Source organism: Lissotriton helveticus, chromosome 5_1 (assembly GCF_964261635.1).
Source record: "Lissotriton helveticus chromosome 5_1, aLisHel1.1, whole genome shotgun sequence".
NCBI classification, from domain to species: domain Eukaryota; kingdom Metazoa; phylum Chordata; class Amphibia; order Caudata; family Salamandridae; genus Lissotriton; species Lissotriton helveticus.
The window spans coordinates 1,177,876,576-1,177,903,664 of NC_136065.1; positions in this window are offsets into that span (position 1 = coordinate 1,177,876,576).

The following is a 27,089-nucleotide window of genomic DNA, read 5'->3' on the forward strand; positions in this document are numbered from 1 at the left end:
TGAGTAACTGTTTGTCTTTCCTTATGTTATGGCATTGTTTTTACCTCTGTGTCTACTTTTCTTCTTCTTATATAGCCTGAGGTTGACCCAAAGGTAATGGAGTGCTTTACGCAGTGCTTAATTTGAACCAGCGGGCTGCCCCAGCACTTAATTGTCAACACCGGCACTTATGACAGTCTGCCACGTAATGGCGCTGTTTGGCTAAATTATAAATGAACACTACAACAGTTTTTATTAATTCAACATACATTAAAAATGACGTATACCTGCTGCTTAAGTCATTCTTATAGATATGCAGGCCTGCAAAGTCTGAATTCTCACACTTGTAGGGTGTAATGATTAGTAGTTGTGTTGGATCTGTCCTTTGTGGTGCTGGCAATCGCAGTGTGTGGTGCAAGCTGCAGTAGCCTGCTGATGAGGGGCCCGACACATGTTTTTTTGTGCAAATTAAGCACAGAAATGAGCACCGTTACAATTACAAAAGCTAACCATTTATTGTTCATAAGGATGGGGAGATGAAGTGATTAACCCAGAATAACTGGATGTTGAGTAGACACTGAGGGTCAAACCTGGTTCCCCAAGTCCACAGCTCTGTCCCCAACACCACATCCACGGCACAGGAAGGGATTGAGGCAGACAGAAGCCACATGAAAGCTCGGCTCTTTATGGGCTCGCTGTTCCAATAGGACCTCGAGTTCAGCCAGAGCCAGGATTCAGGCTTGGGCCTGGCTCGAGCTTTGAGTGGCTCCCTAACCTCTTGCGCAAGGTAAATTGTTCTCACTCTGTCACTTGGCGGAAGATCATTTAGACTCGGGCTTGGAGATGTTATTATTTTACATAAATCATTAGTTACAGCGTTATTTGCTCACCCTCCCCTACCAATGCCAGTTTCCTTCATCCCAACTTAGCTTTGCTGATCGGTATTTTCCTCCCTCTTCTTGCTCTTTTCTTTGTAATCTTTACAGATATACACCATACATTCTTGTGTCATGATATAAAGCCCTTTAGTATAAAATTGTATAGAAGTTACATAAATAAAGGTTAATAGGCTGAAAAATCAAGATTTATTTATAACGATCGCAGTATGTCCTAAAAATAGATACAGTATGACACCAGCAGCAACTCCTCCCCAACTGCTGAGATGCAGCAGAGGCAAACGAGAAAACGAAAACAATTTTATCTTCATTTTATTTTTCGTAGGGAGCCAGAGCCTGCTGAGTTTTAGGGCGGGGTGGGGCCATCCTGGGAGCTTCGCTGCATCAGCAAGAGAGAGGCGGCGTGGCGGGGGCACTGTAAGTGTGCCTATCAGATCGGCCGGCCGTCTTAAGATGGCTAAACTGACATGCGCACTTACATTTCGCCATCCCAGCTGTCTTGCCCAGCTGGGTGGAGAAATGGCACAGACTCCCTGTGCCTGAGCGAGGTTCAAATCAGCCCACTCAGGCCAATATCAACGCTGCTCTCATGTTGGTAAATAGCCTTACCAGCATAACAGCAGCGTATGGATTGGAGTCTGAGAGCCTGTATGCGGGAATTGCGAGTCAGCACACCGAGGTGGTCACTACAGCGACAGGTACGTGCTCTTTTGTTTTATTTTTTGTTAATTTATTTCCTGCACCCCCTCGTGTTGCCCCACCACTTTTAATTACTAGCAGCTGCCACTGTATGGCACAGGAGCCATACTCCATGAACACACTGTCCAGTCATAGCTATTACTCGTTGAAAGAATAGATTTTTATTTGAAAATGTAGGGGAGTTAGAATCTTCTGGAGCTGAAATGGGACCCCGAACAGTTCAGTAGTGCTTCTGAGGTAAGGCATAACAATTCAAATAACATGGGCATCTTTGGGTTATGTTATCCTGAGAGAGCAAACATGTGTGGTGGGGGACAGCTCCAGAAACCTTGCAGCCTGGGTCCTCCAACTGTGGCTTTGTTTATCTGAAATGAAGGTGTCTGACAGGATGCTGCATTGTATAAGGGATGCTGAAACAGCCCCAAGATAAAAAGGGGCTTCAGGGTGTTGAACTCAGGTTGCTAATGTCTGCCAAATAATTTCACAAAATGTAATAAAATTGTTTCAAGCACCTGAAAAAGTACTGCAATATGATCTGGGATTCCTACCGGAAGAACATTATGGCTTATAGGTTTGAAACAGCAGGTTCAAAGTCCACTTTACAAGGCTACTTGGTAACACGCAACACAGTTCAATGAGAGACCACTTACTGTACAAACAGGTTTCCAAATTAAGGATGTCAGAGATAGGTACTACTGCTGTTGGAAGACAGGTGGCACCAAACCACATCATCTGAGTACCCAAGTTTTAAGAACCTTCATCTCATCAGCAGCTGTTCACTGCTGATGTTGTAATGTGGCGGGGGTACTCGGGGGCCTTTAGATACCACCTGGACCCACCAGTTCTTGAATCAAGTGGACCAGCCTCAGTCAGGGAAATACTACCAATGCATATGGTGAAACTGAGAAACCCATGAGGTTTCTGCTGCCAATTGACAAAAACAAGTACCATAGGTCACTACGTCCTTTCCACCTTGCTTAATATCACATAATGCTTCCTCAGTAAAATGCTGTAAATCAGGACATTCAAGCATCTTCTTGAATGCAAGTCAGAAGGTAGTACACCTATCCAAACAAGGATCTAGGGTTCGTACTATAGAAGTAGCCCAAGCTCACGCTACACCATCCAGAAATCCAAAATGTCTTTTAACTTCTTTGAATCCCCTCAAAAATGCTAAAGCCTGTTTTAAAATTGAATTTTCAAGGCAAAGTTGCTGTAACTCTAGGGTCAAGTCCCGAGGAGGATCCATGGTCAGAGTTTGCAACCTGTCAAGGACTGGATGCAGTGAAGGTCTCTTAAGTTTCCTGCTTGGTTGTCCAAAGGAAAGGTGACAGCTCGGAGTAACCGTGGTGCCACATGCTAGCGTACACAAAAGGTGCCAAGTCTCTACTTAAGAGGGTCACCTTCCGCAGGAAAAAGTTATGAAGGATAGAAAAACTTCTTTGGAAATCAGGATGATATTTAATTGAAGATGATGAAGATCACAGAAGCTGTTTAGCAAGGCACCAACACCAGCACAGGTGAGCAGGGACATCTTAAGGATTTTGGGGGGCTAGGCCAAACGTATTTCAGGGGTCCCTGTTGTGAACAGCTTTGAATTTATCATCCAATTACCGCTCTTTTATGCCCTCCTAGGCTAGGTCACTGACAGTGCACCGGCACACTCCTCCAAGTTCTAAATGTGTCTAGATTTAAAATTCTGGGACAGTGAGGTGGTTTCAAACATTGTAACACAACAGCAGCTCACTAATATTACTGAAAATAGTCTTGTGATACCCTCCCATTTCTTATAGTGAGGTCCTGTTTTGATCTAAAAAGAAACTTTTTTTATGGATGTTGCATGAAGCATAATCACATTTCTCTGCACAATTTCTGTAATAGACTCTCACACATCACTAACAATAAAAATAAATTAAGGAAAAACAATAATTTAAAAAATCTGTTTAAGAATTATTCAAGCTCATCGGGGCAAAACTCTTCAGAACAGAGCTGGCTCTTTAAGGGGGCTCCCCAAAAGCCCGGGGGCCTGGGCCAGTGCCTACTTTACCCATGCATAAAACGCCTCTGCATTTGAGGGTGGAGGAAGCATCTTGTGGAGCAAGAACTCTAAACTGAAAAGTGCTATCAGCAACAAAAGACCAACTGGTGTGCAATGAATGCAATGAAAAACAGCTAACAATTGTGTAGGGACACATCTATTTCAGTTCTAAGCCTCTTTATACATAGTCAAAACAGAAGATGAAACAACAGGGAAAAGGTCCCCGCTATCTTTGCTGGTTTGGGAACTTCGGTAAAAACTGGGAAGGTGACCATCTTGGGTATGAGTGTACATAAGACAAGTCACACCACTTCTACAGAGGGATGGTGTCTTTCAAGCACACAAAGAACCACCTGTGTGACATTCTTATTCTCGTCCATCCTTCCATGCCCTGTCTGCTGCCTGCTCAGCCAACACTCCATGCCAGCTGTGGAACACCCTATGGGAGAACATGAAAATGATGACTCAACATGAGTGAAGTAGGGGAAGATGTCCCACCATGTGCTGAGCGTAAAGACCAGATACATGCTGCCTTCTGTTCCAGGGATGCAGAATTCCGCTCAGATGCTGCTGCATCCAATAATTCTTCATTGCAAATCAAAATATGACATAAACTTACAGCCTGCGGCTGCTGCACACGCAGGGGCATATCTACAAGCCCCTTGCGCTGCCGGTACGTCACTTTTTCCCATATTAAAAGTGACGCACCGGCGGCGCAAGGGGCTTGTAAATAAGTCCCGCAGTATGATTGTGCGACTCGCCACGAGATCCCGCGGTATCTCAGGCTGTGTGTAACCTTCACAGTAAAGAAGGAAAGAGTGAAATAGTCACCACTCCCTAAAAGCAAATAGCCCGGCTCTCTTTGGCAGCTCAGACCACACAGAGGGATATTTCCAAGCGCGAAAGGAAAGCAGAATAGCTACAAGTGTGCTGTCTATTTTCCAACTGCAATTAAACTCACTGTCCAATGTGCACGTCTCTTTATGTTTGCAAGTGTGGAATTTTCGCTATTTTTATTTTTTATTTTTTATTTATTTTTGTTCAGTTCATAGCAAACAAAAGAAGGCAAATAAAGCATGAATTCAATAGCATTTGAAACAATTTTCGCTATGCTTGAAAGCATTTGCCGTGTTGAATTTATTTGCACAATGTGTGTAGAAAGATATCCCTTCGCGCATGTGAAGTAAGTTTGAGGGGCCGAGTGCCCTCTGCTTAGCTTTCTATCCCCCCCATTAGCTGTTCTATCTTAAAGAGATAAGTCTTGAGGACTTTTTCTGAGCGTGAGGATAGAGAGTAGCGACCAGGAGGCAGCGATGCGAACTCTGAGTGCTCTCCACTGAAGTGTGTTTAGAAGGGTCATTTCTGATTGGCAGCTTTATTTAGGACAGAATGGGACAAGTCACAGGTTTTTCATCATGTACTGTGGAACTTGCATGTACAGAAAACTAATCAGCAAGGGCAAATAGTTTACTCACACTAAGACACGAGTTTTGCTGTTTGTCTTTTGTAGTAAATTTCTCACCAAAGACATTGACAGGTTACATTTCTACATGCTTGAAGTTGGTGAACATCTACAAACTCTAATGTCTCAAGGTACTCACAAAAGGTTGTGCGGGTTATTTTGTACCCTCGAAGGTTACTTATATAAATAGCAGGAATGTGGGGCATATGTATGAAAGGAATTTTTAGTTGCAAACGCTGCGGATCGCAAAAAAGCAGCGTTTGCAAGTAAAAATTTGCAAAACGTGATGTATGAGAAAAATCGCATCGCAATATTAAGGAATGGCAAAATTTGCAATTCCTTAACCTCTCCCACGCTCATGACGAGCTCAGCTCATCATGAGCCACGGCTCTCGTGTGCTCATGACGAGCTGAGCTCGTCATGACCGTTAGAACGCTCAGACGCGGGTCTAATTCCCCTGCTGTGATGGGCGTTCTGAGAAACGGGCGTGGTCATGACGAGCTCAGCTCGTCATGAGCACTCAAGAAACGTGGCTCATGACGAGCTGAGCTCGTCATGAGCACCGGGGTGCTGTGCTCGCCCCCTCTCCCCCCAGCACAGCGGGGGAATCGGCCCCGCAGCCAAGGGGTTAATTTTGCGTAAGCATTTAAGGAATCGCAAATTGCGATTTCTTAAATGCTATGCAACAAGCACCCAAGTTGTGCCATTTCTCCTTAAGAAATCACAAATTACCACCAACTTCAAGTTGGTGGTAATTTGCGTTTTCTTTCACAAATGCACTTTTTGGCATTTGTCAAGGTGCCATGTGGCGCACATATATGCCCTTATGGAATATATGTGCGCCATATGCGCACACATGTTAATTTCAGGGGTGCATCAGGGTGTCCTTATGACACCCTTGCACCCTTGAAATTATTCTTAATTTGTGATTCTCAAATTGAGAATCGCAAATTGAGAATGACTTCCCATTCATTCCTATGGGCCTCCTGGCCCATAGAAATGAATGGGAAGGTATTCCTTAATTGCGATTTTGCAATTTGATAATCGCAATTAAGGAATACTAAGAAATCGCAAAACAATTGCCAATTTTCTAGTACATCCCGTTTTGCAATTCTCAAATAGCGATTCTCAAAAAATTGCTATTTGAGAATCGCAAACACGGATTTTCATACATATGCCCCTGTGTCTCTTTCTAGAATGGGGAAAGTTTGTGCACATCTATGATTGATTGGAGTGTAGGTGAACGGGTTTCTACATAGGGACAAAAGTTCTCCATGTGACAAAAAAGTTGAAAAGAAATCGGTTTTGCACTTTTCTGCCACGTATTCTCCCGAGGTTTGTCCATCGCAGCAGGCCAAGAGCATGCTTGGAGTCCTAACATGTTGTGCAACACTCAACAACATATGTAAACGCACGCAGGTGTAGCTCTATGATGCAGTGCTTTACGAAGGTATTGTGGTATAAATGAAGCTATAAGTAGGGATTCTAAGTGATGACCTGATTTCAAGTTGAAGACACCAGTAATATAAGGTAGTTTCTTATGGCCAATAGTATAACCACCATTCGGATGGGACACTGGGAATTTGCAACAATTGATGTTCATAGTAAGTGGCATTGAAAGGCTACGGGGCAGCATGCGATGAGAGCCAAGGCAATTTATGGGTCTCCCTCAGAGGGAAAATGTTTAACCATTGGCACAGTTAAATATCCTTAAATTGTAATACTTTCAAAATAACTGTGAAATTCAACAACCAAAGCTAACGACATTCAGCTATCGATTCTATGTCACTATATAGAAGTCGATAATATCTACCTATAAAAACAATGCATCACTTCAAGGCCTACCACTAAAACGTCAACGTACGTATATATTTACTAGTCTTAACTCAACATCTGCTTACCTTGTGATGCATTGATTACGTCAATGTGGAGAGTGCAATATTTTAATGATGTGATACATCTCATGCCATTTACTGAACGTGTACGTCAGCTAATACCACACAAAATATTATTCATAAAAAATAGTTATTCCTTATGCCCTGTTCGAAATGTAGCTACATTTACTTCCTAAAGGTATTTCACTTTATGGAGAGAACAAGGCATGGTTTTGAGGTCCACCTATGATTTTTCGGATATTGCCACCTTGATATGGCAAAAAGAAACTGCCAGCCATCTCTGATGGGCGCGGCCCACGAAGCAGGAGGAACGCACACACTGCTTTAGAGTAGAATTCACCCAGTGACATATCAAAAGTGGACAGAATACTCTTGTTGAGTGCCTAAAAAGCAGTCTGTGGAAGAAAAACTTCTGCGGATTGTGATTTGTCTGGAAAAAGTGGTAAGTGCTAATAATGCTGGTGATGTGCAAGTGGCCAAACCAATTATGACCGGTGGACTTTCTTGAAGGCTACAAAAAGAAATAGAAAATTAGGCAGGAAAATCAGACACCTGTCACCTGCCGACGAAGACAGGACAACACTGCAACTGAAGAACAACCATCGCCCCTGAATGTAGCCGGTTTCTTGTTGTAGTGTAAGGTCGGCAGAGTGGGGGTAGGAAAAGGTTGATGTGCGTGAATTTGGTACAAGCTGGATTTCCATGGTTGGAGGTCCCTCACGAAGACCTGTGACTCTCAACACTAGCTTTGCAGAGATGCCTGCGAGCAGCCAGTGTTTGTTTACACAATACCTGAGAGGGTACAGGTATCTGAGACAGGTATCCTTCAAACTGCAGCCTTGGAAGCATGGTTTTATCTCTAGTGATGCTAAGAAGCAGGATGTGGACGTCTGCAGACAGCGGCTCCTAAGCCCCACATGCAGTCACCAGACGGAGTTAATGGCCAGCCCTACCCTGGAGAGGTTTAGAGCGCCACGGACAGGTGGGGCCCTTGCCTCGCCCTGCTGTGGTCAGAGACACAGGAGGACCTCGTGGGAGGAATGTTATCCTCTGGCAACACCACCAAGTACATCATTGTTTTTACAGACATTGCTTGAAGTTACAACAATAGGGCGCGGCCCTGGTTAGAAAAACGACCACAGGCACACTGTGTGATCTTCAGCCAGGACAAAGCAGGTCTTCAGCTTTATTATTTTAATTTCAAAATCCAACTCTTCTGCAAAAACTTTCATGGCTTCCAACCCACTACTGTTCTCTGTTACAGTGCTATACAATGAACCACAACATCTACTTACCTGCACCCCCCACATTCTGCGTCAATCAAAGCTGCCAGCCCCACACTTTGCCGAGTTTAAGGGCAAGGATCATCTCTATGCTATGAGATAGGAGCACACCTGCTCTCCAGGCCGGGCCGAGGTGCCACGGGGCACACAGCGGCCACTGAGCCTCAACCATAGAGGTTGTGGTCATTTATCTCTGTTGTCCTGGGGTCCATCCTTCGAGGGCTCTGCAAACTGAGCCCAGAACAACTCCAGCACCTGGCTCAAAGTGGTAACAATGGCGAACAGTCCTAGGCTTCTCAGGGTGGCAGTGTGCAGTGCTTTACTATAAAAAAAATGAAAAATACTTTAAGGGTAAAGTACATGCATGATATATGCAAGGTACAATTCAGTGGCCTGAGCATCAAGGTCGAGCTGCGCCTGCATCTGCTATCGCTCCACTGTTCTTTGGTCTATCCCCAAGGATTAAGGCAATGGCGAGATTATGGCTCAGATTCCGTTTGCCCTCTCTATCGTAAATTGGGCTCCACCACTCACAGTTCAATTGCTCAGTTGTTACTTAGTTCTGTTGTGAGTTTGTTCAGACAGCAACTCAAGTCCCTCTCTCTGCACCCGCCCTCTCTCACTTCTGGGAAGGAAAGCTCGTGAACCGGCACCTCCATGGGGGTCTCCTCATTGACTGAAGGCACCCACATGGCAGACGTGCTGATGCGCATCTTCTATCACTGCACATGGCAGTCTAACAGGCACTTGGATGCTGGGCCTCACAGAAGACTAGACCACCGACCAGGTGGGTAGGTTCTCTGGGATCAGAGCAGTGTCACATGCGCTCCTCTTGGCAGCGTGGCCATGCACAGTCTGGTCTCCGACTGGCAGTGTGGTGACACAAGGCCAATTTCCAACTGATGGTGTCACTTTAGTGTCTGGGTCTCTTCTCTAAAACGTCACAAATGTCAGAAATACAACCTCTCCTCCATTTTGTGCAAAAGACCAGGCCAAGGCTATCCAAAATAGATCCCACAGGCTCAATTACCTTGGATCATTTAAACACACCTTACATATACCATGCAGGCTACACATGTAAACATACACAATATGCACTTGGGGCATCGGTGCTAGAGGTCATGTAAGTGCACAGAAGCAGCACTTTGCACAAGTGGGTCCTGTTTACATCCACTTCAGTGACACAAATAAAAAGGTGCAGGCACAACTATGGATCCACAAAACATGGTCCTTTGTTACCACCTTTTTATGTGCTGAACCAATGAGAGTGACAGTAGACCACTGTCTGTCAATGAAGGTGTGCTTACTCTCTGCCTCTAAGTCACAGTGTAGTTCCAGAATCTCTGAATGTCAAGTGACGAGCCTACAACTTTGCGCACATGCAAGATAAGTGTGTCGCCTGAGCTAAAGTCAATAACCAGGATACCATATTCATGCAGTTTGTCACTCAGAGCAGTGGAACAAGACTGTACACCATGCAGGGGACATTCCCTCCCCCACAACTGTGCTTTCATCCTATGTGCTTTAATTATATTTACGCTGTAGACCCATACTTAAAGCAGTCATTGTGATCTCCATTACATTCCATTCCATACACTGTACAATGACAAATACAGTGCTAATTACATGTACTTTGACGATCTTGAAACCACTCACTATCACATACCAGATCATCCTTGGCCAACTCTCATTATATCAAGGATAGAAAATGCCCCCTCCTGTCCGGGCTAGCACCTCATTTCAAGGTCAGGGAAGATGGTTTTTCTATTGACAAAGCCACTACCAGCTCTGCTGTTGGAAAACGCTTGCAATTAACTTGACCTTATGGCAACTGGCATCTGATTTGACCAAGTCCATCATGTCATCCATGGTGGTCCTGGACAGATGAGGTCCAGAAATGATCCAATTTCCCTGGAAGAAACTTCCAAGCACATGGCATGTATCAGTCCTGCTTTTTCTACTTCGGGAGTCTTTGTTCAGAAATAACAGGAGGGCTAACATGCTGCCACAATCTGGCACTCCCTGTCACATTTCGTAAACCTGATGGGTCTCCCATCATTGATGGAGGACCTGCTTTATTAGAAACATCAGCAACTGAGTGGACAACTTTAAATTTGGGGGTATGTGCACAGCTGGGGACTCAGAGGCAAACTCAGCTGTATGATGGCCAACACACCAAACCTAAGCTGACCTATGTATCTACTCCAAACCATCGGAAGAGGCCGATCTTTCTAGCACCCAACCACAGGGACCTGGAGAAGGCTTTGCAAAAGGGTGTAGGTAAAAATCCAGGGCCTCATTTATGAGGCCTTGTGTCAGTTTTGCGCTTCCGATGCGTCACTTTTTGTGACGCATCGGCGGCGTAAAACATGCCTCCTGTTGCGCACTATTTACAAAGTGACGCATCTAAGCAGATGGGTCACTTTGTAAACCCCTACGCTACATTATACCTGCATCAGGTATAATGTATGCAGGCGGGGCATTCCCCCGCAAAAAGCCTCGTAGAAGTGACGCAGTAAAATCTATGAGATTTCACTGCGTCACTTCTAGGACGCCGTTGCGTCAAAATCTTACGCCTGCATCACAGCAGGTGTAAGACTGACGCAGGCCCTTTCACATGAAAGGAATGAAATGAAAAGGCAACTTATAGAGCGCAAAACATTCACCCGAAGGTGTCAAGGCGCTTACTCATTGAGGCTGAGGTTCGACAGATCTCAACAGCTAAACAGCCAGGTCTTTAGCCCCTTCCTGAATGCTAACAGATTGTTCTCATGTTTCAAATTTGATGGGATGAGAGAATTCCACAACCTAGTGGCACCCAACAAAAAACTTCTCCCTCCCCAGGAAAAAAATGTCATCCTGGGAACAACAAGATCGTTAGACGCGGATGAGCGAAGGTTACGAACTGGAATGTAGAACAACAGATTCCGTTTCAGAAAACCTGGTCCTATGCCCTGAGTGGTCTTAAAAACAATACATAGAGCTTTGAACTCTATACGTTTTTTTATTGGCAACCAATGAAGATCCTTCAATGCCGAAGACACTGATTTATGTCTTGGGATGTTCAAGAAAAGCCTAGCCGCAGTATTCTAGACAACCTGAAGTTTGGCTACGCATTTTTTGCGAAGATTTATAAATAGCCCATTGCAATAGTCAGCTCTCGACAGGACCAGTGCTGAGACCACCAGCTTGCGAAGCTCAGGTGGGATAAATGGAAGGATTTTTCGAAGAATTCTCAATGTATAAAAAGAGAGGGAGGTGACCTGATTAACATGCTGTTCAAATGACAGTTTAGAGTCAAAAGTGACTCCCAAATTCTTGAGCTTTTTCACTGGTGTGGGTAGCAGTCCCAATTCCAGGGGCCAAAGATCTGGCGACCAAAAATTAGTATGAGCCCCAAAGAGTAGCACCTCCGTCTTACTGGAGTTCAATTTCAGAAAGTTGGGGCTTGCCCCATGTGAAAAGACCCATTACTGGAGTTGCGTCACTTTTGTGACACACTCCAGCAATGCGTCACTTTTGCGCCATACAGACACCTCGGAAATACTGACGTATCTGTAACTCCTTGCGACGTGATGCGTCATACAGCAAATATGACGCATCAGGTAGGACGCAAGGAGTGCGCACTGAGAAGTGACGCATCGCTACGTAATTTCTCATAAATGAGGCCCCCAATCTTTTGACCTTAACAAAAGAACAATATCCCCCACACCCCCACATAACAACATCTAACCGTCATCCAGTGGCTATGACTTTAAAAGATAACTGGTTACCCTAATGGTGATTTACCACTATAGAAATATACATAGCATAATATGAAAGTGTTTATACATTAATGATATAAATACTAAAGAGTAAGGTTTTCCAATCACACGTAAAGGTACAAGGCATTAGAGAATAGATCTGTGATCCCAGTGCACGATGCAAATATCTGTTTCATAGACAGCTATATTTCTGTTCATCACTAGTCATACTTGAGTACCTTTTAATACTTCTAAAACCCTTGTCCCAACCCCAGTCTCAAAGCTACTTTGTCCATCAAAATTTCTGACTTAAAATTTAACATAATGATACATTTATTTTAAAAACGTAGCACTGAAATTATATCATTCTTTTGTAGTGCCTTAACGGGGCTTTGCTTTTGGGCCATTATACAATGAAAGCACTGCAGTTGCTTATGCTGTGCCATAAGAAAATACGTTTCTGCACCTTCTAGATTTAGGCAAAATGGCAAAATGTTTCTGTGCTGCAATATATTAAACACATTGAGCAATAGAAGAACTATTTAATGAATTTAGATCAAACATGGACATTTTACAAGCTGATGGGCATTCATCTGCTTTTTCAGCTGAAGGGTTTTCATTTGGCAGCCATTTAAGACAATCTATACCTGTGCCTACAGCAAATAGTCCCTGAATATGCAAATGTGTGTGTTCTCTTTGTAACCACAAATACCTGGACAGCCACAGATACTATTCTGGCTTAAGATACCAGGTCAATTGCTACAGTGGTAATCGTCTTTCTGTCAGAGGTATTGTTGTGTCAAAAAGGACTTCATGGTGGTTTCAAATAGCAATAGCTATGCCCCCCCCACTGTAAGAAACACTAGCCACAAAAGGGTGGATAATAGGTCCATGAACAGCATTCCGAGACTACTTAGTGTTACTAGCAGAATGTAATCGAGTGTGCTGGGCAGAGACCAGTGTAATACATGCGTTTACCTACCACACTGCTGTGTGGTAGGTAAACAACCTTCCAAGGCGCCAAGACGTGTAAGCTTCTTTTATCGTCCTTACGTATCTTTACATTTATTGATGTTTACTCTCTTGAAATAGCTGTCTTCTAAGCCTAGCTTTATTTCATGAAGTAATGTGAGTATACGTAAATTACTAAAGAATTTCTCTTACTCCTCTCCTGTCTCTTCTTCACTGATGTAGACGTGACTGATGTATATCTAGATTACTTCATGGTGATTCCAGGTTACTCTGAGTACACCTTTCCTTGCCTCTTTCTTTACCCTCAAGCATTTTCCCGTAATCTAATACTCTTTCTTTCTGCAACTACCCATGCCATAGGCTCTCTCTACTACTATTTAACTGCAGGCCCAATGTTCAGTGCATCTCTGAAGCCCAATGTCTATGTGAACAACAGTGAGGCGAGGAAGCGAACACCCAGAGCAGTCAGGATTACAGGTGAGCGATCATTACCTCCCCATAGCTCTGCTTGCCACAATCCAGGCTTTAAGGTGTCCTTATACCAACATTACGCAATCACAAGTCATACACATGTATTGCGATGCAGACGCACCTGAAACGTTGTTCTCTGTATTGAGTATGAATCTTATTGAGAGCCGGAGCACAAGTCCTAAAAAAAGAAGAGGGGGGGACTAACCAAGGTAAGCAGTATCCATTGAAATCATGATGCATGCCATCACAGCGCATGATGTCACGACGCGTGACATTGCAAGTGACATAACAGGTAGTGACCTCACTGGATGTGACATCACAAAGAAGTGACATCAGATATTAAGACCTCATACATGTTTATCGGGTATATCATGAGTACATTTAAGCACATTATGAGATTCATCAAATGAGATTTGGTGTCCCGATTGAGCCAAACAAGTGACACGATCCCGATGCAAAATCTGGGCCTCAACAGTTATACATATCTTTTTTAAACCCTTTCACAAAGAAATTGGCAATAAGGAGAAGCCTAGCAGTAGATCTGTTCTGCTTAATTGGTTGCTAAGTCTGCATTTTAAAATATTCAATGGGTTAAGGCATGTGCTGCAGAGGTGCCCAGTAAATCTCCGGAAATAAAAATAATGATGAGATAACTCTGGAGGTTAACACGTTTGTTGGAAAGATATGTGCTTTGTTAAGTCCCATATTTGATTGAAAGTAGCATAGAGGGTTAATGTGTCTCCTGCAAAGCACAGTACGTATCATGTAGATGACATATTTTTATTTTATGTGGGTAGTAAAGTGGGTCAATGCTTTTAGCACAGAGATCATTTTGTTACCTGCAGTTTATTAAATTGAAATCCTTGTAATATAGCACAGTGAGCTATGGAGGACATGCAACTTTGACACCTTGTAACCCTGTCTCGTGTAACTCATTTTGTACATTGATTTACACATGTACATGATTTATTGTCAATGCATAATGTGGATGTTATGTAAAGAGGTCTGACACCCTGCATTGGGTTGGGTAGTGCTATAAAATCAATAAAATCATGGTATTTAAATTGTTATTTGTGTAAATACTGGGACAGACCAACACACCTGACAGTCTTACAGTTCATGCATATCTTATATACAAGGACTGGACAAAGGCAAACGCTCGCCTCTCTTAAGTACCTGTGAAGAGATACCAAGCTGTGTGCCTTTGTTTCCCCTCTGTGGCATTTACATGTAAGTGTGAGGTTCCATGCTGCCTCCAGTCAGGATATTCAAACTAAAAGTGGCCTGCTGGCCCCTTAACTTCGGCCCAGCTGGAGGTGAAAAAAGCCATCTTGCTGCCTGCACGTTCATGCAGACAACGTACAGGCGCTGTTGAACGTGTCCCGGTGTCTGAAAATTACACCGGTACAAGTTTGGCATATTTCTGTGGGGCCATGTTTTTGGCAGGGGGCACGGTGTCCACCCTGAGGAAATTAGGGGGTGGACACCGTGGATCTGCGTGTACCCCTGACTTGTGCTCTGATCAGAAATGATGACTGTCCGCCACACACGGTTTGCAGCCCGGACTCCCATCAGTATCAGATAGAATGTTCTACACAGGTTACCAGAGAGGTATTGCAGCTGGGACAGTGTCCGCATTTTATAATTTTCCTCAAACGCTCATGGGGATGTTGCATCCTGCAAATAACCAGGAGTGGAACAACAGTGACCGCCAACCCCCCTGCCCTATACTATGGACATGCAAGGAGACGACCTCCTGGTCTAGGTGAAACCCAGGCAGCACTTTTTGGAAAAAAACACAGGACTGCCTGTGACATAAATTCAGCTGTGTATAAGCCTGGGCAGGCAGGAGGTCTCTGATGGATGGGTCTGTCCCACCCACTGCCATTGGATCTGGTCCATGTGTTCTGGAGCTGGGCTCCTAGACATCACAGGGCAACCGTTTGAGAATTGCATCCATAAACGTCAATTCACCAAGATGCCAGGGCTAGTGAAAGTGACATTGCATGCCATTTGACCTTTACTTTGACTCACACATACATGCTTACACATTCTAACACATTCACACTAAGCATGGGCGTAAAATCCGCTCCGCTCGCGGATTTTTCGGATTTTCGGCAAATCCGCAATCCGCGAACGCTCGCGAATTTGTCGAAAATCCGTGAATCCGCTCGCGGCGGATTTTTTGCTTGGTTGCGGCGCGCGGCGTGGTGCACGGCGTTCACTTTCCGTCATTTTAGCGTTTGCCGAGTTGTTTTTCTTTGCGAGTGACGCGCCATTTTAGATCTTGCTGCGTGTTCCCGCGGGAGTTTGTCGCCCGCGAATACGTACTCGTGGCTTGCCACCTTGCACAGCACACCTCGCGAGAGTTCGCAATTGCGAACATGTAGTTGCGGCGGAAAGGAACAATCTCGCACTTGCGAAATAGAGATTTTGCAATTTCGCACAAGAAAATCACCAGCAAACAGGATAAACCTTCAGAAAATTATGATTTTTATCAGAATCACTCCTCAGGTTGACATTTGCATGGCCTTTTTTTTTGCAAGGAGTCCATTTTGGGGGGGGGGGGGGAGGAAGGAAGTGCCCCACAGTCTCCAACTTCCTGTTCCTGTCCAGCAGGCTCCTCCCAGTGCTTTGTCCATCTCCTGGTCACTTTCATTTGGATCTGGAGCTGGAAGGATTACTTTTTGTGGGTGCTGCTGGATATTTGGATTTGAGGCCTTTTTGACTGTCTTTGGATCACTTTTGGATTAGAAATCAACTTTCACAAGTAAGTTTGTTTGGGGCATTACAGTTGCTGCAAGTGCAATTTTGGAACTTTTTCAGAAAATTAAATAAATTATATTGTGGGTAGCCACAGTATCCAGTAGGACCAGGGTTGGTTATGGGTGCATGATACAACTGTTTTGTTGAATTTAAACACCATTGAGGCCATGGATGGGCTGGGATTGTGCAGATTTTATTGGTTTTTGTCGTTTTTTTGGGCCTGCTGGTGTGGCCCTTTGCCCAGGGGTGGTGAGTGTTGCATGGGCCTAGTCTTTCTGTGGGGTGTCTTCTTGAATTTAAACATAATTGAGGCCATGGATGGGCTGGGATTGTGCTTATTTTATTGTTTTTTGTCGTTTTTGGGGGGCTGCTGGTGTGGCCTTTTGCTTGCCCAGGGGTGGTGGTGGTGCATGGACTGAGTGTGCCTGTGGTGTTGTCTCACTCTCTTTGATGTAAACATCATGGATGGCATTGGATTGTGGTGATTTCTGGCTGTTTTTCTGTTTTTTGGGGGTGTACTGTTGATGTGGTCTGGCCATGTGGGTGGTGGTGGTGGCCATCTTGAGTGCTGGCTGGTACAGGCAACATGTGCTTGGGGTGTAAGGGGGCCATTTTGAGGAGAGGCAGTGTCTGAGGCCTGCACTTATTTTGCCTACTTTTCATCCCTTATGCCCAGGGGTAGTGAGTGTTGCATGGGCCTAGTGTTTCTGAGGGGTGTCTTCTTGAATTTAAACACCATTGAGGCCATGGATGGGCTGGGATTGTGCAGATTTTATTGTTTTTTGTCGTTTTTTTGGGCCTGCTGGTGTGGCCCTTTGCCCAGGGGTGGTGAGTGTTGCATGGGCCTAGTCTTTCTGTGGGGTGTCTTCTTGAATTTAAACATAATTGAGGCCATGGATGGGCTGGGATTGTGCTTATTTTATTGTTTTTTGTCGTTTTTGGGGGGCTGCTGGTGTGGCCTTTTGCTTGCCCAGGGGTGGTGGTGGTGCATGGACTGAGTGTGCCTGTGGTGTTGTCTCACTCTCTTTGATGTAAACATCATGGATGGCATTGGATTGTGGTGATTTCTGGCTGTTTTTCTGTTTTTTGGGGGTGTACTGTTGATGTGGTCTGGCCATGTGGGTGGTGGTGGTGGCCATCTTGAGTGCTGGCCGGTACAGGCAACATGTGCTTGGGGTGTAAGGGGGCCATTTTGAGGAGAGGCAGTGTCTGAGGCCTGCACTTATTTTGCCTACTTTTCATCCCTTATGCCCAGGGGTAGTGAGTGTTGCATGGGCCTAGTGTTTCTGAGGGGTGTCTTCTTGAATTTAAACACCATTGAGGCCATGGATGGGCTGGGATTGTGCAGATTTTATTGTTTTTTGTCGTTTTTTTGGGCCTGCTGGTGTGGCCCTTTGCCCAGGGGTGGTGAGTGTTGCATGGGCCTAGTCTTTCTGTGGGGTGTCTTCTTGAATTTAAACACCATTGAGGCCATGGATGGGCTGGGATTGTGCAGATTTTATTGGTTTTTGTCGTTTTTTTGGGCCTGCTGGTGTGGCCCTTTGCCCAGGGGTGGTGAGTGTTGCATGGGCCTAGTCTTTCTGTGGGGTGTCTTCTTGAATTTAAACACCATTGAGGCCATGGATGGGCTGGGATTGTGCAGATTTTATTGTTTTTTGTCGTTTTTGGGGGGCTGCTGGTGTGGCCTTTTGCTTGCCCAGGGGTGGTGGTGGTGCATGGACTGAGTGTGCCTGTGGTGTTGTCTCACTCTTTTTGATGTAAACATCATGGATGGCATTGGATTGTGGTGATTTCTGGCAGTTTTTCTGTTTTTTGGGGGTGTACTGTTGATGTGGACTGGCCATGTGGGTGGTGGTGGTGGCCATCTTGAGTGCTGGCTGGTACAGGCAACATGTGCTTGGGGTGTAAGGGGGCCATTTTGAGGAGAGGCAGTGTCTGAGGCCTGCACTTATTTTGCCTACTTTTCATCCCTTATGCCCAGGGGTAGTGAGTGTTGCATGGGCCTAGTGTTTCTGAGGGGTGTCTTCTTGAATTTAAACACCATTGAGGCCATGGATGGGCTGGGATTGTGCAGATTTTATTGTTTTTTGTCGTTTTTTTGGGCCTGCTGGTGTGGCCCTTTGCCCAGGGGTGGTGAGTGTTGCATGGGCCTAGTCTTTCTGTGGGGTGTCTTCTTGAATTTAAACACCATTGAGGCCATGGATGGGCTGGGATTGTGCAGATTTTATTGGTTTTTGTCGTTTTTTTGGGCCTGCTGGTGTGGCCCTTTGCCCAGGGGTGGTGAGTGTTGCATGGGCCTAGTCTTTCTGTGGGGTGTCTTCTTGAATTTAAACACCATTGAGGCCATGGATGGGCTGGGATTGTGCAGATTTTATTGTTTTTTGTCGTTTTTGGGGGGCTGCTGGTGTGGCCTTTTGCTTGCCCAGGGGTGGTGGTGGTGCATGGACTGAGTGTGCCTGTGGTGTTGTCTCACTCTTTTTGATGTAAACATCATGGATGGCATTGGATTGTGGTGATTTCTGGCAGTTTTTCTGTTTTTTGGGGGTGTACTGTTGATGTGGACTGGCCATGTGGGTGGTGGTGGTGGCCATCTTGAGTGCTGGCTGGTACAGGCAACATGTGCTTGGGGTGTAAGGGGGCCATTTTGAGGAGAGGCAGTGTCTGAGGCCTGCACTTATTTTGCCTACTTTTCATCCCTTATGCCCAGGGGTAGTGAGTGTTGCATGGGCCTAGTGTTTCTGAGGGGTGTCTTCTTGAATTTAAACACCATTGAGGTCATGGATGGACTGGGAATGTGCAGATTTTATTGGTTTTTGTCGTTTTTTTGGGCCTGCTGGTGTGGCCCTTTGCCCAGGGGTGGTGAGTGTTGCATGGGCCTAGTCTTTCTGTGGGGTGTCTTCTTGAATTTAAACACCATTGAGGCCATGGATGGGCTGGGATTGTGCAGATTTTATTGTTTTTTGTCGTTTTTGGGGGGCTGCTGGTGTGGCCTTTTGCTTGCCCAGGGGTGGTGGTGGTGCATGGACTGAGTGTGCCTGTGGTGTTGTCTCACTCTTTTTGATGTAAACATCATGGATGGCATTGGATTGTGGTGATTTCTGGCAGTTTTTCTGTTTTTTGGGGGTGTACTGTTGATGTGGACTGGCCATGTGGGTGGTGGTGGTGGCCATCTTGAGTGCTGGCTGGTACAGGCAACATGTGCTTGGGGTGTAAGGGGGCCATTTTGAGGAGAGGCAGTGTCTGAGGCCTGCACTTATTTTGCCTACTTTTCATCCCTTATGCCCAGGGGTAGTGAGTGTTGCATGGGCCTAGTGTTTCTGAGGGGTGTCTTCTTGAATTTAAACACCATTGAGGTCATGGATGGACTGGGAATGTGCAGATTTTATTGGTTTTTGTCGTTTTTTTGGGCCTGCTGGTGTGGCCCTTTGCCCAGGGGTGGTGAGTGTTGCATGGGCCTAGTCTTTCTGTGGGGTGTCTTCTTGAATTTAAACACCATTGAGGCCATGGATGGGCTGGGATTGTGCAGATTTTATTGTTTTTTGTCGTTTTTGGGGGGCTGCTGGTGTGGCCTTTTGCTTGCCCAGGGGTGGTGGTGGTGCATGGACTGAGTGTGCCTGTGGTGTTGTCTCACTCTTTTTGATGTAAACATCATGGATGGCATTGGATTGTGGTGATTTCTGGCAGTTTTTCTGTTTTTTGGGGGTGTACTGTTGATGTGGACTGGCCATGTGGGTGGTGGTGGTGGCCATCTTGAGTGCTGGCTGGTACAGGCAACATGTGCTTGGGGTGTAAGGGGGCCATTTTGAGGAGAGGCAGTGTCTGAGGCCTGCACTTATTTTGCCTACTTTTCATCCCTTATGCCCAGGGGTAGTGAGTGTTGCATGGGCCTAGTGTTTCTGAGGGGTGTCTTCTTGAATTTAAACACCATTGAGGTCATGGATGGACTGGGAATGTGCAGATTTTATTGGTGTTTGTCGTTTTTTTGGGCCTGCTGGTGTGGCCCTTTGCCCAGGGGTGGTGAGTGTTGCATGGGCCTAGTCTTTCTGTGGGGTGTCTTCTTGAATTTAAACACCATTGAGGCCATGGATGGGCTGGGATTGTGCAGATTTTATTGTTTTTTGTCGTTTTTTTGGGCCTGCTGGTGTGGCCCTTTGCCCAGGGGTGGTGAGTGTTGCATGGGCCTAGTCTTTCTGTGGGGTGTCTTCTTGAATTTAAACATAATTGAGGCCATGGATGGGCTGGGATTGTGCTTATTTTATTGTTTTTTGTCGTTTTTGGGGGGCTGCTGGTGTGGCCTTTTGCTTGCCCAGGGGTGGTGGTGGTGCATGGACTGAGTGTGCCTGTGGTGTTGTCTCACTCTCTTTGATGTAAACATCATGGATGGCATTGGATTGTGGTGATTTCTGGCAGTTTTTCAGTTTTTTGGGGGTGTACTGTTGATGTGGACTGGCCATGTGGGTGGTGGTGGTGGCCATCTTGAGTGCTGGCTGGTACAGGCAACATGTGCTTGGGGTGTAAGGGGGCCATTTTGAGGAGAGGCAGTGTCTGAGGCCTGCACTTATTTTGCCTACTTTTCATCCCTTATGCCCAGGGGTAGTGAGTGTTGCATACTTGCATGTCCCTAGTCTTTCTGTGGGGTGTCTTCAATGTAAACATCATGGATGGCATGGGATTGTGCTCATTTTTCTGTGTTTTGTCGATTTTTTGGGGTGTATAACTGAACTGATGTTCCTCTGTCTTCCATTGCTTTTAGGTGCACAAGAAGACTCAATAGAACCACCAGTGCCAGGAAGAAGTCCTGCAGCGGTGTGTGCAGCATAACGTCACGCGACGTCACGTCTGGACACAGAACCCTCTGCAACTCGTGCAACTGCTGCCTGCTGACCTGCTCTGAAGAAGATGGCCCCAAAAAAAGTAACCCGTAGCTCCTCTAGCAAGAAAGGTGCCAGTAAGGAGCAGAAGAAGCAAGTTACCAAGGACACTGGTGTGCCGCCCGCCCCTTTTTTTGTGAGTAAAAAAAAAGTATGCCTGCAGCAGCTGCAGCGGGATCTGCTGGGGACCAAGCTGGCAGCAGCACCCCCGCTCCATTGGGCTCAGTGCCACCACCACCACCACGCCAACTTAAGTCCAAGCCCTTGAGTGCTGCAGAGGCAGCCAGTATACTTCTTCAATCACCATCGACCAGTGATGTTGGCTCATCGCAAGAAAGCAGCAGCAATGTCCCTCAATCAACACAGGTTGTTGTAGCTCATCTGACGAGTGTTGAACAACCACAGCCGCAACAACAATCACATGTGCAAGTACAAGCCCAAGTACATGTGGAAGGAGAGGCAGCGCAAGGAGATGCGCATGCAGAGGTGCATGGAGGGTCACAACAAGTGCCCACAATAGTTGTTCCTCCCGAAGTAGGGGCACATCAGGAAATCGACAATCAAGGCGAGGTATCATTTGAGGAAGCCACTCCTCCTGATGATCCTTCATTGTCTTCCACAACCCTAGCAAGGAAGAGATCAAGGGTGGTGTCTACATCCTCTTCAAGCACACCTCCTTCTGATGATACGGATCAAACTTGGGAACCAGCACCACAGCCGTCTGAGAGTGAGGCACACCATGATCCAACAAAGGTACTTAAGCGTAAAAGGAAGCTCGTCCAAAGTCTCAGACTTATGGAGTGTGATGAGGCTCAACAAGAAGTGGCGGATACTGCTGCTGATGAAGACTCTGCCAACGACGACCCAGTCATCATAAAGGTCACTGCAGCCCCAGCGGGCATGCAGCAAACAGACATTTTGACCCTAGCCCGAAGAGCTGCTGCGCGTGATGATGATGATGATGATGTTGTCGATGAGGAGGCAGTGGAAACACCACAATCATTGGAGTTAAGTAGTACACCAACTCGTCCCGCTTCCATATTTCTTTCTGGCAAGAAGAGACCTGCGTCAACCTCGACCTTAATTAGTGGCGGTGAAAGTGGAAAACGTACAAAAGTTGGCCAATCCAGATCCTCCACTTCATCTGGCATTAGCTTCATGACCACCACCACCACCAGTATCGCCGCCTCCTCCAGGTCCCACAGACACTTCAAGTCCCCAGTTTGGGACTTCTTTACTGTTTGTCCCAAAAATCCAAGGTTTGCCATTTGTACCCTTTGTAAGCTTGCAGTTAGTCGTGGTAAGCCAGGTAGCAACTATGGTACCGGCGGCCAGAGTGGTCATCTTGACAGAAAGCACGGTGTCCAATGGTTTGCGCACCTAGCTGCGATCAAGAAAGGCCAAAATCAAGGAAACGTTGATGTTTCATCTGATGTTGACGAGCAGGAAGAAGACGTGTCAAACACTTCCCTTACACCCAGTACCCCTCTCAGCAGCACACCCAATGTGAGGCACACTAAGAGTGTTGGAGCGAGTGAGACACCAACGCACAAAAGTTCACCAGCGAGCAAAATTGGGTCAACGAAGTCATTATCAGCCCGTAAATGCTTGGTCCAGGCCAACATTAGAACAATGCTTACTTCAGACGTGCCATATGAACGCAACCACCCACTGACGCGTCTGTATAACACTAAGCTGGCTAAAATGCTAGCTGTGGACCTTCTACCTTTTTCTTTTGTAGAAGCGGTAGGTTTTCTTGAATTAGTTGCAACGCTCTGCCCTAAATGGAAGGTTCCGAGCCGGTTCTATTTTGCCAGAGTTGCGGTTCCAGCACTACATGAAGATGTGCTGCAGGCGATTGGGGCAGCTTTGCAGAAGAGTGCTGTTCACACAATACATCTGACAACAGACATGTGGACCAGTGGCCCAGGCGATGATTACATGTGCATCACTGCACACTGGGTCTCTTTTTCAGGTGTTATAGCAAAGCTAAACGCAGGTGTTGACCCGGACCAAGTTTTCAAAGCTGCTCGGAAACATGCAACACTAGCCATGTTTGCCTTGGAGAAAAGTCACACAGCAGAAAACCTTTTGGAAGAGTTTGACAAAAAGGTGTTGTCAATGCTATCCCCCCTAAAACGCAAGATTGGTTATGTTTCCACGGATAATGGCGCCAATGTAGTTAAGGCCATGTCACAGGGTCACCATGTTAGAGTGCCGTGTTTGGCGCACTGTATCAACCTGGTAGTTCAAAAATTCTTGAGTGATAAAGAGAGTCCAGCGTTCGAGGTAATGGCCACCTGCCGCAAAATGTGCAACCATTTCAGCCATTCTTTTAAGGCCCGGAAGCATCTGCGGAGACTGCTACTTCAACGTGGAATGCCAGTGAAAGCACTCATCCAGGAGGTGGCAACACGTTGGAACTCAACCTTCTACATGCTTGAGCGTCTGCATGAGCAGTATACGGTACTCGATCACTATTTCTTGACAGAGGCTACATCTCAGAAGGAGGACCTGCGGATGAGTAAGGCGCAATGGGCCATAGTTAAAAGCCTGACAGACATGCTTCGTCCTTTTGAGTTCTTCACGCGTGCAGTCAGCCAGGAGGACTGTAATTTGGGAAAAGCTATCCCATTGTTGTGCATACTGGAGCACCAACTGATGGCGGTTTCTTCTGAGTTTGAAAAAGATGAAAAAAAAAAAACCATTTCATTTTGTCTGAGAAATTATTACATCGCCTACGTGGTGATGAACGTCTTAAAAACATCAACTCAGATCAGCATTACATTTGTGCTACTATTCTGGATCCACGCTACAAAAAGGCGCTGGCAGACAACGCATTCTTTCCTTTCGCTGATGCAGATGTTCAAAAGTACAAACATTGGTTAGCCTGGTCAGCCAAGAGGTTTGAAAAAGAACGGCAGGTTATTGAAGGAGAAGCCAGTACATCAGCATCAGCATCAGCAGGCCATCCGCAGTCACAAGAATCCACTTCTGCACCTGTGGCTGGGGCACAAGTGACCTCTCAGCCGTTAAAGACACCGGCAACTGGATCATCTGCACCACACACAATGACAACACTAACAGTGGCTGGGGAGGAGGATTGGCTAAGTTTGATGGGGTATGGTTCTCTAAAAAATGTCACAGGCACAGCAAAAAGTAAGCAAAGTGGAGGAACAGTTGATGACCTTGAGTCGATGGTGCAGGACTATCTGAATGACTCAACAGTGGTCTTTCTTAATGAGGAGCCATTGCAGTATTGGCATGGCAAAAAACAATTGTGGCCACAGCTCTACAACCTGGCTATAAACTATTTGTCTTGCCCACTCGCAAGTGTGTCTTCTGAACGTGTTTTCAGTGCTGCTGGTGGCATTGTAACTGCCAAACGGAGCCGCCTATCGCCCAAAAATGTGGAGCGGCTGACAATGATCAAGATGAATCAGCACCTCATACCACCAGATTACAAAGTGCGAGAAAGCACGCCACATGAAGACGATGAGGACAGCAACGTAGATGAGGGGATTTTTTCTCTGTTCGGTGCCACTGACCTCATCCAGCCTGAATTCGCAGAGTATGATGACGAAATCTTGTTCTTATTCCCTGACACCGAGCCCTGAAAATGAGACAATCAATCAAGAACTTTCTTTTTCGTCCTTATTCACTTTTATTCCTGTGTGCTTTGTGTCTCTCTTTCTTTGTTTTGCACAGTTAATTTAATTCAAACTTTAATCACCTAATCCCAAAAACAAGACCATCATCAGAACTGTCTTCACTTGTTTGCTTATTGATTTGAAGGTGCCGCAGTCTACATTCCTCAGGTTCACAAGTTCTGAAGAACATGCTCCTCTATCCTCCTCCTCCAGACTGCGATTTCCCTCCAAGCAGAGTGCTGGATTACGCACAATGAAGAAAGACTCAGCACTTGTGGGGGTGTTGTACTTCTTTGCGGGTGAGTTGACGGTTTTGGGCCCATTGCTGTGAAGCTCTAATAATGGACAAAAGTGTTTTGGACCAAATATGAGGTGGAAATTTCTTGCCGTTTTTGCTGACTTGCTTGCCTTTGAGGTGCTCTTTGGCGGGGTTCCGGGGGTTTGTGTGTAATTTTTGGTGTCTGTCGAAGCACTGCTGCGACAGTCTAATCTTGATTGCATTTGCTTTTCAGGAAATCCGTGGTGGAAAACAGGAGTTATGATGATTGATGATGACCTAGCTGCACAGCGCGTTACTTTGGACCGAAGGCCGAGAGATATTGTAAGTATGAGATTTAGCTTTTTCGCTGTTTGGGGGTGTTGTCGGGTGTTTTTTTGCGGGTGGGTTGGCGCCGGCGGGTCTTGCCTGGGGCATTCCTGGGAAGGTCTAATACCGGATACAAGTGTTTTGGACAAAATCCTGAAGGAACAGCCTTTTTTTTGCCATTTCTTCAGACATCTTGCTCAATGTAGCCTTTTGGGGGGCTTCCTGCTGTTCGTGGGTGGGTTGCGGCCGGGGTCTCTGTCGAAGCACTGCTGCGACAGTCTAATCTTGATTGCATTTGCTTTTCAGGAAATCCGTGGTGGAAAACAGGAGTTATGATGATTGATGATGACCTAGCTGCACAGCGCGTTACTTTGGACCGAAGGCCGAGAGATATTGTAAGTATGAGATTTAGCTTTTTCGCTGTTTGGGGGTGTTGTCGGGTGTTTTTTTGCGGGTGGGTTGGCGCCGGCGGGTCTTGCCTGGGGCATTCCTGGGAAGGTCTAATACCGGATACAAGTGTTTTGGACAAAATCCATAAGGAACAGCCTTTTTTTTGCCATTTCTTCAGACATCTTGCTCAATGTAGCGTTTTGGGGGGCTTCCTGCTGTTCGTGGGTGGGTTGCGGCCGGGGTCTCTGTCGAAGCACTGCTGCGACAGTCTAATCTTGATTGCATTTGCTTTTCAGGAAATCCGTGGTGGAAAACAGGAGTTATGATGATTGATGATGACCTAGCTGCACAGCGCGTTACTTTGGACCGAAGGCCGAGAGATATTGTAAGTATGAGATTTAGCTTTTTCGCTGTTTGGGGGTGTTGTCGGGTGTTTTTTTGCGGGTGGGTTGGCGCCGGCGGGTCTTGCCTGGGGCATTCCTGGGAAGGTCTAATACCGGATACAAGTGTTTTGGACAAAATCCATAAGGAACAGCCTTTTTTTTGCCATTTCTTCAGACATCTTGCTCAATGTAGCGTTTTGGGGGGCTTCCTGCTGTTCGTGGGTGGGTTGCGGCCGGGGTCTCTGTCGAAGCACTGCTGCGACAGTCTAATCTTGATTGCATTTGCTTTTCAGGAAATCCGTGGTGGAAAACAGGAGTTATGATGATTGATGATGATGACGACCTAGCTGCACAGCGCCGCGTTTGGACCGAAGGCCGAGAGACATTGTAAGTATGAGATTTAGCTTTTTCGCTGTTTGGTGGTGTTGTGTCGCGTGTTTTTTTGCGGGTGGGTTGGCGGGTCTTGCCTGGGGCATTCCTGGGAAGGTCTAATACCGGCTAGAAGTTTGTTGGACAAAATCCATAAGGAAACACCAGTTTTTGCACTTTTTGTAAGTTAGGGTTCGTTAGGGTTAGCCCTAGCAGCAGGATTGCATGTGTTTAGGGGGGTTCTATTGCAACGCGGTTCTGTTGTTGTAGAGCACTGTTGGAGCGATGCTGGCTATGGATACTTTTGCTTGCAGGCAAGTGGTTTGAATACAATCCACGGTCTGTATTTGGGTCTACTGTTACTTTCAAAGTACGTTTTGTAACCATTTTTCTGCTAGGCATCGTTTTTGGAGATATGATTGGGTTCTTCTACATTTTTGCGACTGGCTTTAGTAAGGGTCTTGGTGGGAGCATTGCTGGGAAGGTCAAATTTTGTTCTAAAACACAGTAGTACACCCACCTTGAGGGGAAAGATCCGCTATAATATTTTGGCCATACTTATTGATCCTTAAAAAGGTGACTCAGACAGAGCACGCAATTTCAAAAATATTGTACTGTCTATTAGGGAAATCAAAG